Below are 20732 nucleotides of genomic sequence, written 5' to 3' on the forward strand. Positions count from 1 at the left end.
TGCTCAAGGAAAGCACGGATCAAAGGAGCTGGGGGCATACGCATACACCCCATTAGTCACTGCAGCCCCTCAAGTCAAAGCGCCACAAGGCTACAAGAGCTCTAATAAGTAACAGGACATGGCTCAGAGAAAGGGGAGGAGCCTGGCTATAGAGGGGACGAGGCCAGGGTGAAGAGCAAGGGCTGTTGTAACCGCCACAGATCCCAGAGGCTTCAGTGAACGACCAGTGGGAATGAAAAACCACAGAGCAAAAAACCCAGCTGCTGTTTTAAACATCAGGAGGCAATGGAAAGACATAAATTGTCAGACCCTCAAAGCAACACCCCAGCACCCATCTTCCTTGTAGTGGAAATTCTGAACCACTAGACACCCGAAGCGGGAAGGTCACTATGAAAACTAGGAACTAGAAAACCTGTTACAATCATTCTGTGGCTAAACAGTTCCTTACACAGAGCCTATGTTCGTGAGTACACACATGCGTGGCACATGCTTGTTGGTGTGTGTGTGTGTGTGTGTGTGTGTGTGTGCATGTGTGTGCGTAGCAAGGTTGTCTGATGTCAGTCTGAGGCTGTTGCCCAGCAGGAACTTGTCACCTAAAGTTCTTGCTGTCATCAAAGTTTGGAACCTTCCTCCCTAGCTTGGGGTTGCTCACATATGGCACCGTGGGAACACACTTGGGACTCAGCAGAAGGTGCAGTTTGCTACACCTCACCTTTACGGAGGATTTCCAGTTAGGGATGCTTAATTCTCTCCAAACCTATGAGGAGAGAGACATTCTATCTTAGGTCTGTTGGGACTGGATCATGGGTTTTTCTTTCTTTCTTTCTTTTTTAAGAGCAAAGAGCAGCCAGCTTTTCTGCAGGCCTATTCCCTTATTCATACCGCAGGCCAGCAGGCCTTGTCCCTGTATATGCCAGGTCATCTGAGGACACCGGGGTGTTCATTTTAAAATTAGATTCATCCTAATTATATGAAAACAACCCACGTGTGGTTGGCCAAAACACCAGGAAAGCATTACTCAGCACCTGCCTGCTGGGTGTGCCCTCACCAGGACAGCCCCAGACTAGTTTAACAGCAGGTCCTGCCCTCCGAGAACTTCAACTCTAACAAAAAAACGCCCCCTTGACAAACAGAAGCGCTGGACACTGGGCAACAAAAACACAACTGGCGTCAGGGGACATAAACATGTCGTGTTCCCTGTAAATAGAGGGTGAAGAACAGTGTCACCAAAGGGGCACAGGCCTGCAGGACAGAGTCAGGGAGGATTTCAATCTTGATTCTATACATAGTCTTTCTTCTCTATTGTCAAGTTGGAAACCAAAGGTAGGGTCTCCAGGATGCTAGGCAAGCTCCATATGGGCTCAGCCCGTGCCGGGCAAGATTTCAGGCACTGGTGAAAAAGAAAATTGTGTGTGTGTGTGTGTGTGTGTGTGTGTGTGTGTGTGTGTGCATGCATGTGTGTGTGTGTGTGTGTGCGTGTGTGTGTGTACTGTACTCATTTTTATTTCTTTTTGCTTTTCTCTTTTGGTGGTGGGGATTGAACTCAAGCCTCCATCACTGAATCATGCTAGCAGCGTTACTATACCATCTCCTAGAAGGGAGTTGGATATCTGTAGCTTTTGATCTCCATGGAGGTTCTGGACCCCTCTCCACAGCAGGCTACAAGGGAGGAACTCATTCGCAATGCAGCAGCATCCTGGCATTCTCCTTTGCAGAGGTTATTTTGAGGTCTCAATGTTGTTGAAGGTCAAATTTTTATGGAGGGCTCCTCTTGTAGCCTTTTAAAGAGTCCTAGGATTTGCAAACTGTAACAGGATTATGTCTGTTGTACTCTGTTGATGTTACTGAAGTTCAAAGCCAGTAGGTTACTCGCCAGAGGTGGCAGAGTCGGCAGGCGGCAAGGCCAGGCTCTCTATTGGCTGCCTTGGATGCTGAGGCTGAAGTCCACTCCCTCTAACTCACCGCAGGCCCTGATCTCTACCTCTCCCGTGTCAAGCTCACAACTGATGCAGGACAAAGGATCTTCCATTTCTGCACTGTATAGGAGGCCAGTAATAGAAGTGGTTCCCACCTCCCCCGCTGCTCCATGACAGGGTATCACTGGGGCCTTTTGTGGGTGCCATCACTGGACAGCAGGAAGGACACCAAGAGTTTCACTTCCGTACAAGCTAGCTGCCTCTGTGAAGATGCTGACGGGATTGGCTGCTTCGTGCTGGGAACTGCAGACTTTAAATTAGCAGAGATAGACTTGACCACAAGAGAGCTGGACCCAGGGCAATGGATGCATCCCATCATACTTCTTATGTATCCCCAGTGTGATTCTGGTTATTAGTCGCCGTGTCTGTCTGCTTCCCTCTTTCTTTTACTGAGAATTGCACCCAAAGTCTTAAACTTGCTGGGCAAACACCCCTGAGCAACACCCCTGCCTTCCTTGCTTCCTAGAATAAAATATTTTAATAGGAAGTAGTAAGGTTTTCAGAAAGGTAAAATAGCCAAAAAAGAGATGACCAATTTTAGTAAGCAATATTATAATAAATACTAGGAAAATTAATGTTTTGTAAATCAAACTTAGGTAATGCACCATTTTAACAGCCTAAAACACTTACTTCGGGGAAAAAAATTCAACACCTCTGTCAACATACCCAGAATCGTCTCCGGCCTTCTGCTCTATGACATCTCTCAAGTATTACGTTGTTTCAAAGATACTGGACATTTAAATGCCTCTCTAGCATTGACAGACTGTTCACATGTCAATGTTTCCAATATAGTGAGTAAAATAAAATACAGATTAGAATTAAATTCACTGGTTGCTTTTATCAATTAAAGTGATTATCAAAAATAATTTCAGACAGTGCTGTGAGTGCTACCAGAGGTTCCCTAGCCTCGAGCCACCACACCACTTCAAAAACGAAGCTTTATTGGTATACGGTGTGCCCATTTGCTTACTTATTAGCTATGGCTGCTTACTCGCCAGAGCTGTGGACCCGAAAAGCTTCAACTGATCCTGAATGTCTTGAAAGTAGATCATACTCACTATATGGACTATTACAGAAAATTCTTGCCAAATCTAGGGCTAATGATAAATGACATGGTCTAACTGGCCACATTCAAGCTCTGATAAACCAAGGGATTTATTCAAACTACTTTCATTTGTAATTCGGTAGTATTTCTATAATGCTATCCTCTCATTCATTCATTCATTTCTACCATCCCTTTACAATTTCAATTAAAGAACCAAATCCCAGGCAGTTAAGAGTATCAATAGTTAATACTAAATAATGAGTTTTAACACAACACCAGCATTACTTCTCTCTGGTCACACAGGAAGCGCAACAACTGTATTTATGGCTGACACAGGAGCCACAGTTAACATTGTGATTTAGGATCACATAAAATTGTGTCTTTAACTTCATCTGCAAATATCTTAAAGACAACCTAACCTGTAATCTGTTTTCAAATCAAATTTGAAACTCCCCCAAATATAAAATCAGCCTGCTAAAAATATAATCAGAATTAAGATGAGAAAAAAATTTCACATATTGAAGAAAGTTAAACCTGTTCCCAAAGACATCTGGCAACATATAAGAACCTAGGCTAAGTCGGCCTTCCTTCCTTGGGCAGGAAAGCCCCAGGTGTCTGAGGTCTGCTTGCTCCCGCAGCCTCCCTTGCCATCCTTCATGCGTGCATGCACCAGACTCCTCACAGGTTTCTGAATGCTTTACAGTATGCCCACTTTCTATGTTAGTTCCTCTTCTTTCCGTCCAGAACCCTCTCTATCCCTAGCTATGCATTCCCACTGCGTGTTGTGTTGATTACACCACAGGACTTACCAGAACTATAAGAGCTTGTCCAGTATCCATACTGCTGTTACTGTGAATACTCAACACCTGACAGGACTTAGACATCCATGGTCCACACCGTATACTGGATCTTTACATATTAAAGAGGCAGAAGGTGAATACTCCATGAATCCAGGCTTAGTCAGACAGATCCCCACACACCCACCACCCAGCCTGGCTCCTCCTTATCTCTGTGCAATGGTCCACAGATCCCCACACACCCACCACCCAGCCTGGCTCCTCCTCATCTCTGTGCAATGGTCCACAGATCCCACACACCCACCACCCAGTCTTGGCTCCTCCTCATCTCTGTGCCACTGGTTCTTACTATGGCAGCTTTGCTGCCCATCATACAAACCCTGGGGACATTTTTTGGCAGTTACAACTGGTGCCCCTTGCATTCGTGGGTAGCTGGCAAACTTACAGTGTACAGGACAGTCCCCCACCAAAGACTTATCTGGCCCCAAACACTACTGTTGCCTGATATTGAGACACACTGCACTACACGGTCACCTCCTGTACACAGTCCCAGAAGACTCTGCACAGTTCCTTAGCAAAGATTTTTTTTTAAATGTTTGTCATAGTGTTTTGTATCACTCCTGGTACCTAGCACATGCTCAAATCATTGAGGATGGCTGAAGGAATGAATGGATTCCGAGGGTAGGGTCCGTATATTTAAAACTTTGTTTCATGGAAACTTCAGTTGTGAAGCTGTGATAAATTCCTTGAGTCTGAGCATATATTCATCTTCCCCTTTCTTCCTTCCTTGCATTTCTGTCAGCTTCCTTCCTTTTTTGGGGCTTGAGACAAACAGAGTCAAGGCTGACCTCAAATCATGATTCTCTCACCTTAGTATCCCAAGTGCTGGGATTATAGGTGTGCGCAGCACTGTGCCCAGCATGAGAACATATTTGAAATAATAGTAAAGAATACATATGGAATGCATTTCCAAGCTCACCTTTACCTTCTAATTATGAATCTACAGAGTGTACAATAAAATTAGCAACCTAAATAAACAGGGTTTGATACCTTATAAGGCCCGGGAACACAGCGATTTGTTCAATTCCTTGTAAGGACCAAACTACAGAATCAATCAATATCAAAGGTCAGTCTGTCTGTCTGTCTGTCTATCTATCTATCTATCTATCTATCTATCTATCTATCTATCTATCTATCCATCCATCTATCTATCCATCTATCTATGAATGAAGCAATCTGTGTTTAGTGCCTCTGGTCCTCTTTTTCTTTAACGAAAACAATCACACAAGAGTATACAGTCGTCTACATTTCCCTGCTATGGCTACATTTCAGATATAAGTGCATTAGTCAGGATCTGTAGCTACTGGAAGATGAAAGAAATTACAGTAAGGCTTAGATGGGATTGCAAACACAAACGGAAATACAACAGAGATGGATCACTCTACGACTTGTGGAAATTACTACTTTAAACGTTAGAAAACAAGTAAAGAGACTATGTAGATCATTATCACTATTATTATTATATTTTAAAAGTAATAGGACTTCAAACCCATTGAAAATACTTCTGTGGTGGTGTCAGTATTGCATACAAACTGCTAAAGGTTCTTATTTTTTTCATGACAAGCCAACATGCTCCATTCATGATGAAATGCAGTAAGAGACTGAAGCAAACAAGCATGAGTATTGAAAGTGCGATTCCAAGAACTCTGCTTCACAGACTCTCATGAGTAACAGTGGCCATTTGTTGCTTAATACACATACATGCTTGTAACACACACTCACTCGAAGAATACGGTGACGGCATAGGTTTAGCTACCTACCCTCCTAACTCTTGCATGTCCATAACACACAACAGTGAAAAAAGAGACTCTGAGATTTTATATTAAGTGGCTATGCTCAGGATTTCCAAGACTCGATTGATGAAAAACAAAACAAGCTAATAGTCAAATACAAGCTCTCTTAACATATCGAAGAGTCAGAGAAGAGAAGGAAAGGATTGGTAGAATCTATGGCCTGGGACCTCAGCATGGGAGGCAGTTCATAGCATGGTATGGGCAGTGCCTTCGCCACTGTGTATGAGACCATGACACATGCTTGTCACAGAGACAGATTCTGCGAGATTGAGCATGGAAGCTGGTGAGCCATTGGTGCATACAGAAGAGAAATGTGAAAGACGAACAAGTCGCAATTAGCATGGTTGTTAGCCTCAAGGATTCTTCACTGGGCCCATGTTGCTGGACCATGGGAAAACAGTCCTGGGAGAATAAAGAGGTGGTGGAAGGCAATGTGTGAACCATCCTGACAGAGCAACAGATGCCAAAGGCTCAGAACATTCCGTGGGTTCCTGAATGTCTGTCACTAACCCATGTGTAGCCTCTCAATCTCCCCATCACAGAAACACACACCGGGGACGTCAATTGCCCAACTGCACTTCCCCTTTTGTTTCGGGTGAGCTACTACTCATGGCTTCCCCAACTCCTTAAATTCTGTACTGCAGAATAGAGAAATAGTTTCCTCTTTGGGTTCTGGGAACTGGAGCGAATAACAGAGTTTAGTCTGACCTTCCCTAAATGTTGTATGTGCCCCTCCATTAGGAGACCATGTTCCACTAGGAATATACAAACACGCATGCAGAATGTGTTTGGTACATGGGGAGCGACTGTTGGTAAAACAGGATCCAGAAAAATGAAAACTAGAAAAAAAACATAATGGTGAAGATAAAGCGGATGAAGAAGATAAAACGGAGTTCGGATGTATAGGACAAAAACATCTTAAAACCGTAAGTTGAACCATGAATCTGCCCTTTTGGTTTTGGTCTTTTAAAATCATCTACATAAATATCAACTAATTTTTGGTAATCAATGCCTAGCACACAACTCAAGATTATATTTTCTGGATGAAGTCTCAAATATGGTTGGTTACTCTCGGCTTTAAGACTAGATATACATATTGTGATGATTTAATGTGTTATGAACATCTATGGCCACTGGGCGTATGTCCAAGGGTGTGCCTTATGAAGACGTATGTCTGCGGTGACGAAAGGGCCACAGGATGCTTCCCTAGACACAGTCTGCCAAGCCTCTTGGGTTCCAATTCAGGCCTTTCAGTCAGTTTAGAGAAGGCAGCAGAGTTCACCACAGATATTGGTTTATTAATGACCAAGAGCGCCAGTATACAAAGTCTCCAGTGCCCTCCCGAAATTAGGGCACTAGAGACCCAAGAACATTGACATCGATGCCAATCACTATCCCGATTCCTAGCTAGTTGATCTCTGAGAGGAGACTATGGAAGCATGTGATTCTGATTCTGTGTTTTAGATGTTCCATAATGCACTAGAAAGTTCTGGAACTGAAAGTGGAAGATGAGCATGCTAGGCCAGAAACTCATTGATCGACCCTGAACACATTCAAGTCCTCAGCACTTGGCATCAGTGGGTGGATTCTGGTGAGATTCACACCATGCAACAAGACAGGAAGCTCTTACAAACTTTATCCCACCCCAGCCCTAGCTAAGATGTCTTAGGAGAAACTCCAACAGGCTTTCTGTTTCCTCAGTGGAGGACACCGCAGCAAACCTGGACTTAACCTATGCACATTGTTCCACCTGTTACTGGCTATCCCCTTAACTTCAAAGCATGTGACAGGGCCAGGTACACAGTAGATGGAAAAATGTCTGCAGACAGAGAAACTAAAGCAAGGCATGAAAACGACCTTCAAGCAATCAGGAGGCTCACTTGCCATGGATTGCTTATCCCGCTTTGACACAAGCTGAGGTCCTAATCACAGAGACAGCCACGTGCCCTGGCTCATGATGTAATCCTGACATTCATTTTCAGCCAAGCCATGTTGAGAGATGGTGCTTATACAGACATAGAGGGAAAAGAGAAACACTACCCAGTCCTGACCCATCTCCCTTCCAACAACAGGTGCATCAGCATCCATATCCCCAGGTCTCTCCAAGGCACTCAGGGACAGTGATGGGGAGCATCACACAAAGGCTCTCACCACAATTTAGAAGTGGAACAGAGAAGGAAACAGACAACCCTGAAAGACAGAGCTTCGGAGATCAAGGCACAAAGCGTTAGTGGGTCCCTGCGCAGGTGGTGCCGCTCTAGGGTCAGTTCCAAACACCCAGCTTTGCTGTCCTCTCTAGTTGTTCCAGACCAAAGTCAGGCTGACACACTGGCTCTCTGAGAAAGTTAGTTTGATGAACATGTTAGCTATTCATTCTGCTAGCTTTCTGAGCTCTGTTTAAGTACCGGGGCTGTAACAGAACCTGTACCATTGAACTACAGCAGCTTAGTCCCACAGAGACTTTACCCTGGGAATTTTTTTCTCCATTATGCAGCTGTCTCCTCTTGAGAGCTGGCCAAAGACATGACCACATAAAGAGCTCAGCTTCATGTTCTGTGACTCTGGTGAAATATTGCCCATTGTGTTTCATGTGACCTTGTAAGAGTTGTCAGGTACCATGGAGAACACCCTACAAATGACACCTGGTTTGTTCTCTTGATTATCAATTCCAGATAGACACCATCCCCCTTTTTCTGTTAACCTGGCTACCACGAAGTTTGGCACTAAATTAAATATGCTAAAGCAGTAAGCACTTTGGATTTTGGTGTAATTATCTTCCTCATTCCCCCAAACGTTGATTTTGTGCTTCCCTCCCGCTAGTAACAATACCAGCATTAATTATTTTGTAGGAATTTTTTTAGTTAAAATTATTTTCACTATTATTTTTTTAAAAGAAAGGTATATGTGTGAAGCTATATGTATTCAAGTGAAGATGCCCAAAGAGTCCAGATGAGGGCATCAAATCCCCTGAAGATGGAGTTACAGGCAGTTCTGAGTTGCCTGACATGGGTGCTGGGAACTAAATTCGGGTCTCCTGCGACATCATCGAGCACTCTTGATTGCTGAGCCATCTCTTCAGCCCTGCTTTGCGGGGTTTTGTTATGTATCTCCTCAGGCACATTTCTAAAACTTGGTTCTCTATGAAAATAAATTGCCACGATTATCAACTGCAATTTCCTTGAGTTCTGAATTGGCAAGAACTGCAACGCACAATAGTTTTTAGATGACCCTTTAGGTACCCTATGAAAACCATATGCATATGCTTCACAACCACCCGAATGAGAATATGTTGTTGAAAGAGGGAAAAAGGAGGCACAGGCAAAGCCTGGTTGGCTAACAGCACATAATAATGAGCGGGCTATTTATAAATCTATCATCAAGAACTTTTCTAGGCTGTGGTGCACCCAGCCTGATTTCCCCTTCTCCAACCACCATTTTTGTAGCCTAAACACAACCGTTGAAAGCCCTTGGTCTCCTCTGAGCTGCCACCTTCCCAAGACCTGCAAGCAAGAAAGTCCTCATGTTCACCTGTGATGCCCAGGGTCAGGAGTTTCACTCTTGGTCTTGACAATGCCTCTGGAACAAGGAAGATTTTTTTTTTTTTTGCTGAAACTCAGGAAATAAAGGTATCAGGCATCAAGTGGACTGAGGACACATACAGCAAAAGCTCAACTGAGCATGTGTACACGGCCAAGGCCAGCAGGAGGAACCTGGAGAATTAACTATGCAGAAAGGCAGAGCATTATTTCCAGATGGAGAGAAACAAGGGATGAGAAAGAAATGCAGAGATTGAGTCTTAATTGTGTGTGTATGTGTGTGTGTGTGCGCGTGTGTGTGTGTGTATGCATGTGCATCTGTGTGTGCATGTGTGTGCGTGTGTTCACACCTCACCAGATATGGCATGTCCAAAGTGGCAATGGTTGAAGTACCTAGTCAGGCTTCTGGGGGAGGACAATGTCTGGGCATACAAACTCTAATTCGTTCAATTAAAATGTACCCAGTGCCTACTGTGTGCCAAGCATCCCTGCAGATGCAAGGAGAGCAAAAGAGAAGGAAGCAGTCAGCACTGTGGTCCTCCAAGACTCCACACTGTCGTCTAGAATATTCAGAGTTTAGTTTCAAAAAGGAAATTGACAAATATCCAAGGAACAGTTCTGAACATAGCGGAGAGGGCAGAACAAACAGAAGAGAGACCTTTGAGAGAATGGAGGACTAGCTCCCCTCAAGTGCTCAGGGAAAGGCTGTCTAAGAAGGTGACCTGGAGCCTACACCAGAGCACGATGGGAAAGAAACTCATCACCTTTACTTTGATTGCCGTGAAAAAGACGAGCTTACTGTACAGAAAGCAGGGAAGCTTGTTAGTGGCTCCAAGCATTCTCCCAGCATCTACAAACAGGCAAGGAGGGGGCCTCGACTTTCTCTTCCTAAGGAGAGCTTAACAGAGCACCTTTCCCAGGGGGGCTGGATCACAGTGAAATTGCAACTCATTTCTTGTGAGAGCAAAATTTACCACAGAGAAGCTGGAAGGGGAGAGCTGGATTATTTACTCTGCTCTTAAAGCCAGTTACTTTATTTAGCAATACCTCCGTGTCAATGAGATTATGCTTCTGCATTGTAATGCCAAAAAGAATTGTTTCATTATTTTTTAAAAAGGAAAACAATTACGGAGCTATGTTCAACACCATCTACTTTTACTTAAAAAAAATAAAGCAGATTTTTCCACCTCCACTACATAATAAACCTTTAAAAATAGGATTCTATTAGTATCTATTTAACATAGGCAAATGATAAATTGCTCTCCACCAATCTCTTCACATAAAAAAATGCCCCAAGCAAAGCACTTTTTACTTAATTTCTGCCAGGGTCAACTGAAGCACAACCAATCAGCATGAAAACACCCTAAAGTTTGCCACTGTTCAAGATACTTCCTACTCAAACACCTTTTCGTTAATGGTTCCCAGCACATGCCTCCTTTCAGGACGAGAAATAACAAGCTGAGGTGAATTTGGGAGATCAGTCATCCAGAATATTCAGAATGAATCATGGAACATTTTTTTTAACCAAAAAGAAATTTTTATTCCTTTGCAATTCAGTGAGGCAACATTTCATGACAGTGTCAACAAACAAGCTAAGCCAAAGCCAAATCGTATAAAGACACTTCCCAGCAGATCTATGGGGCTTAACATGTTCATCATTAACAAAATTGCCGTGTTCTCCTATTCACGCACGGAACAAGGAATGCTTGATCTGCTCAGTTTCACAACAGGTCTTTAACACCGACCACTAGTACCTAGGATCAACCAGACTTGAGGAGGGAGGATTTAGTCAATGTTATTTTCTGATTCAACAGAGCCTTTGAGTTCTCCAGACGCTGGAAAAGGCAGTATGGGAGACCCAACCTGCCTGTCCAGGTACTCCTTTCTTTATTTGACTCTAGGAATGCCTAGCAGACCCTTTAAAAACTTCTCATTTGGGGCAAATTATACTTTTGGCCTTTAATTTAAACACATAAACAACCCACTAAGGCACACCCCGCCCCCTCCCTCCTAAAAACAAACCAGAAGGCTTTAAGAATTAGCTCCCATAATAATCCCACTGTGGTCACGGGAAATCTTCCTTCAAAATGACAACTGACACTAAGCAATAGAAACTCTCCAAAGATGCCTCTCCCGATCGTGGGGCTCACAGCCGACACCACCTGGATCACCACCAACCGGAGCGACCCCAAAAGATGCTGCGTCAAGAGAAGCAAAGCAAAAGAGCTACTCTGGAGCAAGCGAGCCCGCGGAGGCGGTGAGAGGCAGAACCGCCAGGCTCTGGCCAGCGCATGTAACATTCAGGATCTTTCTCTTTTCCAAACCCTCGAGTTCCGGGGCAGGAGGAAAAAGAGGGGGACAGGAGACTCACGGTCCCTTGAAAACGCCCACCCCCGCTCCTGTCAGCCTCTTCCGAACCCCTATGTCCTACAACTTCCTCCTCATGGAAACTTCCACTGGGTTCAGCGCCCAGGATGCCAAACTCCATTTCACAAGGAGCCTGTGCCCAGCTGGGTTCGGGCTTCAGTTTCCTGCACTCGGGTGCCCGAGCCCGAGAGGAACCGGGTCGCAGAGGCCCGCGACAGGGACACGCCGCGGCGCCTACCACTCGTGCCCGGCCCACAGGACTTGTCGCCCTCGCCCTCCCCCCGCCCTCCCCCTGCGCCCCCGCCGCGCCACGTTACCGGAGCGCTGGAGCCTCGCGGTGGCGCCCCGAGGCGGCGTGCGGGCGAGCTGCGGCCGAGCAGCCAGTGGCCTCCGCGGCGGTGCTCGAATTAGCCATGCAAAGTTAATCCCGCCGCGTCACGCCGGCCGCCCGCCCGCCCGAGGCTGCGCCGTGCTCGGCGGAGCTGCAGTCTCCTCCCCTCTCCGCCCCCTCCGCCGCGGGGTCCCGTGTGGCGCGGGCCACCCTGCGAGCTCGACTCCCTTGACCTGTCAACTCTCCTCCCGCGCCCGGGGTCGCTCCGCGGGTCCCAGGACACTGACAACCCCTCCTCTGCGACCTGCGAGGGCGGCGAGGTGCGGGGCCCGAGGTCCCGCCTCCCGGGGTGCAGGCGCACAGCCTTACTCGGGACTGGGGCGCCGGCTCCACGCCGGCAGGAGCGTCGCTGACCGTTCGTCCCCTCTGGTTCTCCAGCCGGTCTGACTCGCGCAGTAGCCCCGACTGGCTCAGGCTATCCCAGCTCCTCCTGGAGCGCAGCGACGAAATGGCCTCTCGGCCGCGCACCCTGTCACCGCCCGAACAGCCCGCCACTCGGGTGCCCCGCGCTGCCGCCTGTGCACCTGCCGCCTAGGTGCGGGCGTCCCCCTCTGCGACACCGTGGTACCAGCGTCTTGTGCGCCACCCTCCTTGGGGTCACGTAGCTGCGGGTCTGGTAGCCGCGCGCCCACCCACCCGACTGCTGGCGCGCGGAGGTTGTAGTTGGGCGGTCATTCCTGTAGTTGAAGAGGCAGGAGTGTGTGTGTGTGTGTGCGCGCGCGCGCGTGAGTGTGTGGGGGCGGGCGGGCAGGGGAGTGGGGAGTGAATGACGGGAGATAGAGGGGACCTCCAGTAGCACAACACTCTGGGTTCGCCCGAGAGCGCGGCGACACCTGCCGCGCTCCTCCTTCCGCCCCCAAACCACTTGTGGCGCGCATGGGACCACGGGACGCTCAGATCTTCCTGGGGCTCTGGACGCTATACAGTCCCCACACTTTGTTTGGCCTAAACGAGCTGTGTCCTCCTCTCACACTCTATTATCCTCCTGGGAGTGTGTGCCGGGCTGGTTCCACTAGTAGGGTTTAAAGGGACGCCTCATTTTTTTTTTTTTGCCTCTGTCTTGGAAATACATAAATAAAACCAGAAGACAATAATAATCTCTACCCTTAAAAGGTTCTGTCCTTACAAGCACACAACTCCGAAATGTCCATACCTCAAGTCCTGAAGGCCAAGTGAGCGCTCGCTCAGGTTAGGAGAAAACACAGCGGGCGACTGGTGTTCTGCTCCAGATGACCCCGGCCGTCTCCAGGCTGCGCCTCGGAGGTAGGTTTTATTGGAAAAATGCCCGAGTACTCAGAGAACACGCTGCCAGTGGGAAGTTACAGTTGCGACAAACTACTTTGAGGACAGAATACAATTATGTTCTTATGCACAGTGTTAGAAATACCTTGAAATTCCTTCTTCAATATACGCAGGTAACGCAGAGCAGTGCCCCGAACCTGCCTGACTTGTAACTAAACCGAGGGAATAATGTCTAGATCATTGTAAAGAGTTTTCTGGGTTTCCCACGGGTGATTAGGGTTTTGTTTCCGGTGTCCCTTGGCCGCCTGCAGGAAAGGTGAAGGTTTGCACTAGCAACTGCGGTGAATCTGAAGCTGTCCCCTGCCTGGATAGAAAGATTTCAGCAGATTCAGGAGTGAAAGCTTCAGACAGCAGCTTTTGGGCGAAGACGTTGTCTTTCCCAGCGGCCTTCGCAGACTCGGTTACTCTTTGGATTCTTCGTAAGACATTTGGGTTTTACTCTTCGCCCCGAATGAAGCCACACCAATAACTTGTGGGCTCTAGAGTGAGGGTTGTTTTGCAGGCGAGTTCCTGGGCTTTGTTCCAAAGCTGCCTTGGGATGTTTTGGTTGGTTTGGAGGAAGGCTGCAGAGTCTCCAACCCAGTTCCACCCAGACAGCCCCCTGGTGGCCGCGAGGAAAAGCCAGGTGCAGCTAAGCAAGGGCAGTTTTATAGCTAGGTCCAGGTCTTCTAGGGGGCCCTTGCAAACAGCTCTGTAATAAGTAAGGGTGGTTGGTGTATGGGGAATCAAGAGGTCCCAAGAACTCCGGGATGTTTTACTACTTCTTCCGTTTACATCGGAGCTATTTTTTCCCCTTGAATTCTTTCTCAAGAACGACACGTATTGAAAAGGAACTATAACACCCCCCCCCACACACACACAAATCCACAAAAACATGTTCCTTTTCTTTGTTCAGATGGTTTTGTCTTTCTGATCTCACTTTGCCTGGCAAATTCTTAAATAGTCAATTAAAGTATTAAATAAGTCACATGACACAACAATTCACAAGGCTGCCTGTTGCTATGTTATATAATCACGACACTCAAACAAGGAGATCTGGTAGGATTCCACTGGAGCAAGTATTGAGACAGCCAGGTGGTGGTAAGAGGGGTCGCCATCAGAGTCTGATACACAGCAGGACAACACAGAGTCATGAGAACGATCAGAAAGGCAGAAGATATTCTAACCTGGGAGCCCAGGGTGCCCGGGCCAATCTTTGCTGACTAATGTGGTGCACACTCGCTATTTTCAGACCCCATCATCTTAGTTCACCTGAAACACTGAGTCCAACAGAGCTGGCTTGGGTCACAGTGCAGCCACCATGCAGTTTATGTACGTCTTTGTTTAACATGGTGAGAGAGATGCAGTGCTTCGTGAATGTTTGTTGTGTATGCGTTGAGTTTTTAAAAGATCTTCTCGTAATGCCGGCATGGCTTAAATTTTCAGCTTGATGTGAATGTCTGCTGTGTCTACTGTGTCTTCCTGCCTACTGTGTCTGTGATGGTACCAGAATCCTGTTGGAGAAATAAAGTTCATTAGAATTGACCAGATACAAGCGATGATGATCATGACAAGGAATTACCATGAGGAATTAGAGGTGTGGGTGCGGGCAGTCTCAAAGAACTCACGCAGAGGGAGTTTTTGGAGGTTCAGGAAGTTGTGGATACATTTTCTGAGAGAGTGGAACCTTAAATCATTTCCGTTACTCAACAGCCGTCTCTGAAGCCTGCTCCTCTGTCTTGTGACCCAGCCCTGGAGAGTCAAAGTCTCTAGGTTTTTTGTTACTTTCTATGAAGGCCCAGGTATTCTCCCCCATCTCAGCTGGCTAAAATCATAACATCTACCCATAGCGTTTCACGACAGACCTTTCAGAGAAAGTGACAGTTTCCAAACTGATGGATGGCGGTCCCCTGAGGAAGACACAGAGTCATCCTTAAGCATCCCTAGGATGACTTTCCAGACTTCCTCTGCAGATCTGTGGATGGCCAAACTCCATGAGGTAGAGGGTGTGCATGTAACCAACACTTACCCTCTTTGACCTGTAACTCGCCTCCAGATTAAACGCTATGCAAATAGGTATTAGTGTATTAAAGGATTAACAAGAAGAGAAGGTCCCTGCGTGCTCAGTGCACATGCAGGGTTTTCCGAGCATCTTCACCTGATGTTGGTTAGCTCCACAGATGCAGAGCTGGAAGTGGAAGGCTGACTATAAACTTCATGATGAGAAGTATATATCTCAAGATGAGATAAAGCAAGGAAGCCAACGGAGTGCAGCAGAGGAGGGATCCACTAAGACTGGCCTCAGAAGCTGAATGGAGCTGTCACTAGGAGGCCGAGAGAGGGAAAGTTCGAGAGAGACGCTTGCACTATTCCCTAGTCCCTGTACAAAACGAAGTCATGAAAAATTGTCAAGGTGGTAGAAAATAAAAAGCTATGTCTTGCTTCACTCTGTCTTTGGAACTGTCATGGAATTTTTGTGTGTCATTTAATATTCTAAGTACAGAAAAACAAATGTTTCAAATTATCATCACACGCTTTAAAACTCATCTATTTTGCAATGTCAGTGTGTAATGCAGTTCAAAGAGGTTTTAATAACTCATAAAACCACACTGTTCATACTTTGCAGCTCATATTTGTGTATGCGTTTTGTTGTCACTGGAGCAGTGCAAATGCAGAACACAGCAACCTCCACTTCTTGATACATGCTCATTTGGCATGCCAACAGGGGACCTTCCGCCTAGTGCTGTGTTCAAGAGACCTGAAAAGGCTCCTTCCTTTCGTGTCTTCACATTCAGGCCATCAGCTAGTGAATTCTGAGAAGTAACCACAGGTAAGTAAGTACATGAGGGCATCCTGAGTTGCCATTAACTGGGTCAAAGTCAGTTCCTGTTAAAAAGAGAGCACGGACAGTCTCTTGGGTTGGCCAGGTCCTACTTCCTCAGTTGCCAATGGAACATGCTTGCCTCATGTGTCTCTGGATTTTGCTCAAGTTCACACATTGTGAGTTCTCAGCAGTCTGTGTTCATGGGACACCAACATTCTTACATTTGAGGGTGCAGTGAAAAATTGTGGCAGACGCGCGTTCTGTATTTTCGGTGTATAAGCACGTGGTCCCTCGCCCTATCAGATTTCCCTTATAAAACACAAGTTCAAAGACGTAGTTGTGAGTGATGCCAATTTGATGAGAGCAGAGATCGGAGCAGCCAGGTATGTGTCGGTCTCCAAAGCCCTGGGATCCTCTACCAGTGGTTCTCAGCCTTCCTAATGCTGCGGCCCTGTAATACAGTTCCTTATGTGTGGTGTTGTTCCCAATCATAAAATTATTTTGTTGCTACTTCACAATTTTAATTTTGCTACTGTTATGAATCACAATATAAATATCTCATATGTAGAATATCTGGTATGCCACCCCTGTGGGGTTGTGACCCGCAGGTTGAGAAGTACTAAATTTGGGGCCAGTGCAGCCGTCCAGATCACATCCTCATGAAGCTGACCTTTGAGAAGCATGGACCCTATAGTTAAAATACCTTCCCCTAGAGGAAATGTAAACATCTAACCCTCCTCCTCAGTTCCCAACAACAAACAGAAACAGGATTCTACCGGTTCTGGAGAATTAATGACTTTATTGAACTTCCTTACACAGCATAGGTGAGGAGTTGTTTGCTCCTCCTGCCAAACAGCACCCGGAGAGTCTTTAACCAGCAAGGGTGAAGGATTTTCCTTAGCCACAAAGATGAAGCCCCTCCTCTCATCTTCCCTCACCTACATACTACTAATAAGCGATAGCTGGAAGAAGCCTGGATTCTTCACTCACCGTGGAGGAGAAACAGCCTTCTCCAACCAAACTCTTCCAATGATTGAACAAACATCTTTTTCTGCGGTAGTTGTTGAAACATGGAAGTTTATCGATTACTTTTGAGGTATATAGTGTTACCTTACTATACCTGCCCCCAGGCCAAACTCCAATGAATTATAAATCATATCCTTCTAAAGTACAGTGAAAATAGACTTGAGTGGGTCAGGCAGGAATAGAGAAAGCAAAAAGTTAACCTCCAAAGAAATTCAGAGACCTGAGTGTTAGTGACCTGAAGTGGACTCATGGGAAAACAGATGAATCATAGTATTCAATTCAGTGAATTTTTATATTTCTATGTCTAATTAACAGCCAAGACAACATAGAGAATAGTCCCAGCAATATGGAAAATTTCTCCTTTTTCTGTCAATAGCCCTTCTAGAGGTGATCACTTTGGGCTTCTGTGATTATTGATTAGTTTCTTCAGATCCTGATCTTTATGTAAACATTACCAAAAAGTATGTTACTTCTTATATCTGCTTTCTTTCATTTAAAATAACTTTTTTAGATAAATGCACTTGATTGTGTGGATTTGAAAATTTGACTTTAACTTTCTGTTCCATATTTCACCATATAACACAGCCACCTTGTCTATTCAGTTTCTAGTTGATGAATTCTTGGTATTTTCTAGCTTGGGCTATTACAAATAAATTAGCTATTTACATTCTTAAATAATTTTATGGATGCCTGCACTCATACTCTCTTTGGCACGTGCTTAGGAATAGAATTGCTGGCCAAAACCAAAACCAGATTTGAGTTATTCTATTAACAAAATATAAATAGTATGCAATAATTGTGTATAATAATATGTATTATTTAATATACAAGACTTGAATAAATAATTTGTGATTATGTATAACAATTGTAATGTAATGACACTTCTTGAGGAGCCAGAATAATTATGATCAATTAGAGGATGTTCAAATATCACCTGCTGACTTCAGTTCATCCTTACAGTTGCCATAAACAGAATATTTGAAATCAGATGGAGTCTATCTAGAATATTATCTATCATTACAAACTTGAAGTCTCCAGTCAAAATTGAAAGCGACTATTGCCTTAGGCAGCCATTAATCACAGGGTTTGTTTGCAGCTGCAGTGAACTCACCACATACTAAAGACCTGTGCAAAAACTGAAGGTGCTAAGATAGTTCCATCACCCCGCCACCATAAAGCAATTGGCAGGGGATCATTACTAGGGTAGCCCCTGGCCAGTTGCCACACACCTGTGGTCATGTGAGCAATTCCAATAATCCACAAAATCCAGAAGACAAAACAGAAGGTACGGCAGTGGGAGAAGGACTCATTGGAATGAGGAGCTTCAGGGGCAGCAGGAAGAAGATAAGAGAGGAGTGGGGGTGAAAACGACCAAAGTATGTGTGTATTTAATTGACAAAGAATAAAAATATTAAAAAGTTTCTGGTGAATTAAAATACATCCATGAGTGACTGAAGAAAGTGAGACAAGAATGCCAAGATGTTTTAAAATTAAAACCTTGTGTTATTTCTTTAAGGTACCAAGATGTTTTTAAATTAAGTCTTCATTTTTAGCTCTTTGAAAGTTAGTTTGAAGAGGAATTAAATGATTATTGGTCTTGGTAATAGGTTCTCTTGGCAGCTATCAGGTCACTGAGGCATCGTCTGCAGGATGGATTAATTTTACTTCTAGTAGGGTCCTGAGTTAGTTTTCCAAAGACCATGTTGTTATGAAAAAAAAAAAAAGCAAGATTTCCCTGACACAGTCCTCCGTTTTCCTGTGTTATTTCTCTCTTTTCCATTGACCCCATGATGATACCATCTCAGATCATCTTCTCAACCCCAGGGCCCACCAGAGACCAGATCGACAGAGCTCGTCTCCAAAATTCTGAGCTAAACAAGCATCACTGTTGTGCACGTTACCCAGCCTCAGGTGTCACACCATAACTGCGGGGATGAGAAATGGTTTTTATAGATTCAGGGGAAGCATCCCTTCTTTTTCAGAGAGGAATGAAGCAGTTCTTATTCATTTCCACAGAACAAGCTGATTCTTGGGCTATAACAACAAGTAGAACATGATTCACATGATTATGGGTTGTGCGCAAAGCCTTAAAATCCCTGAATGAGCCATGTCGAGAATGACACTCATAAATTCAATTTTACTTGCTTTCAGCAGTTCAGATGAGAGTCTCAGTTGGGGGCAATATGTGATTTACTGAAATCTACTTCCCTGTGCTCGAGTTGTGTTTTACAATAAAACCCACTGCATCCTCCTTGTGAGAAGCATTAGCACTGAACATTTCCAAACAGCTGTAGAACATATTTTTGGAGAACCATCGAGAATTCCCGTGTGTGGGGGGGACTTTTATCTAGAGTGAGTGTCAACAGGCCCGAGTTTCTGCAGTGCACAGATTTAGAGCAGAGGATTTCATAGTGCTTGCTGCGTGCTGTCCATGGGCTGCCTGAGGTCTGCAGTCAGCATCTGTGCTGCCTGTGATTGGGGGAGGGGGGATATTCCTTAGTTTTTCTAGGTGCTTCAGCCGGAAGTGAGGGGGAGCTAACTCTGCCTTGCTGAGGGCCACAGGCAGCCTGTCCTCACAGGCAAGTAGTGGCGCCCAGTGCCCCGACTCACATCAGGTTTGTATTGTGAGGGGAAGAAAAATCCTGGCATAACTTTGAAAAACAGCGAAGGTGGAATTTCTCCAGTCAAACGTCTGAGGATGAGTACTTCCTAGAGACAAGAGGGGCTTTTAGTTATTGTTTTTCGTTGGTTTGGTTGCTTGGTTGGTTTTGAATTTTTGGGTCGTTTTTGGTTTTTTTTGTTTGCTTGTTTGCTTGTAGCAGTTCTTAAGATCTGGTGAGGTCTTTTGGCACATGGCATCACCAAGCAGGGAGTACACACAGGACTGAGCGTAAGAGACAGAAATGGAGAGACATTCAAAGGATTCCCATGCCCACCTCTGTCTCACTAAGCAGCCAGGGAGGCCATACTCCTACCTCAGCCTCCCCAGAACTGGGAACAAACCTGTAGCACCACCCTCAGTTAGTGAGATCTCTTCCCAAAACCTGTTCAAAGCATGAGTTCCTCTTAAAGGCTTAGTCACTTAACACAGGTCCAACCCTTACTGTTTGCCATAGCTCCCAACACAGCCACACTAGGGATATAGCTTCTGACTAACAAGGCCTGGGGAACAAACCATATCCAAAACATGGCAGCCCTTTCCTCTCCTTGGAATCAAGCAGAGCAGAATCTTCTAAGAGGTTCCTGACTGCATCTGTTTCTTTGACCAACCTGAGGGCCTCATTGTCCCAGCTGGAATTTCTTTGTAACTAGATTGGCTTCCCACACAGCTTCAGAGGTTGCTGTAAAAGCAAAGGCTTGTACAGAGGAGGTGTGATGTTGTCTGTGGACAACTATGTCCTATCCTGACAGATTCAGGCTCATCTTCCCCACAACACACATGTAGCAATAAAAAGACTGAGACCAAGTCAAAGAACATGGACTGGATGCGTGCACAGAGCACTGGGGACAAGGTGGTTGCTCTGGCTATGCCAAGGTTGCCACCAGCTAGACACCTTGATCATTGCCACCAGGTATGGAATCAGGGCATAATGTGGGAAGATCAGGACGGATAAAGTAAATTCGTCTTTCCCATGG

General features: G+C 45.5%; 1 protein-coding gene and 1 long non-coding RNA gene across 13 annotated transcripts in view; one reads left to right on the forward strand and one right to left on the reverse strand.

Moving 5' to 3' along the window:
• Window positions 1–13256, reverse strand: part of Thrb (thyroid hormone receptor beta) — a 337375-nt gene extending 324119 nt beyond the window's left edge. For 2 of the 10 annotated variants that reach the window (XM_087906289.1, XM_087906284.1), the window contains exon 1: window positions 13119–13256. The gene's annotated coding sequence lies outside the window, so the exon portion shown is untranslated. Of the gene's footprint in view, window positions 1–11891; window positions 12011–12274; window positions 12416–13118 lie in introns of those variants that run through there. The other 8 variants (XM_087906290.1, XM_087906285.1, XM_087906286.1 and 5 more) reach the window with 6 other exon arrangements.
• Window positions 12379–17967, forward strand: LOC148122071 (uncharacterized). Of its 3 annotated transcripts, XR_015737877.1 has the most exons (6): window positions 12379–12500; window positions 13079–13228; window positions 13519–13686; window positions 14499–14578; window positions 15873–16076; window positions 16890–17967. It is a non-coding gene; the product is annotated as an uncharacterized LOC148122071 (long non-coding RNA). The 3 variants fall into 3 exon arrangements; XR_015737879.1 differs by lacking the exon at window positions 12379–12500 and having other exon boundaries at window positions 13095–13228; window positions 15972–16076; XR_015737878.1 differs by lacking the exons at window positions 12379–12500; window positions 15873–16076; window positions 16890–17967 and adding an exon at window positions 14960–15692 and having other exon boundaries at window positions 13095–13228.
• Window positions 17968–20732: the final 2765 nt, after the last annotated feature.

Source organism: Myodes glareolus, chromosome 5 (assembly GCF_982192425.1).
Source record: "Myodes glareolus chromosome 5, mMyoGla1.1, whole genome shotgun sequence".
NCBI lineage: Eukaryota > Metazoa > Chordata > Mammalia > Rodentia > Cricetidae > Myodes > Myodes glareolus.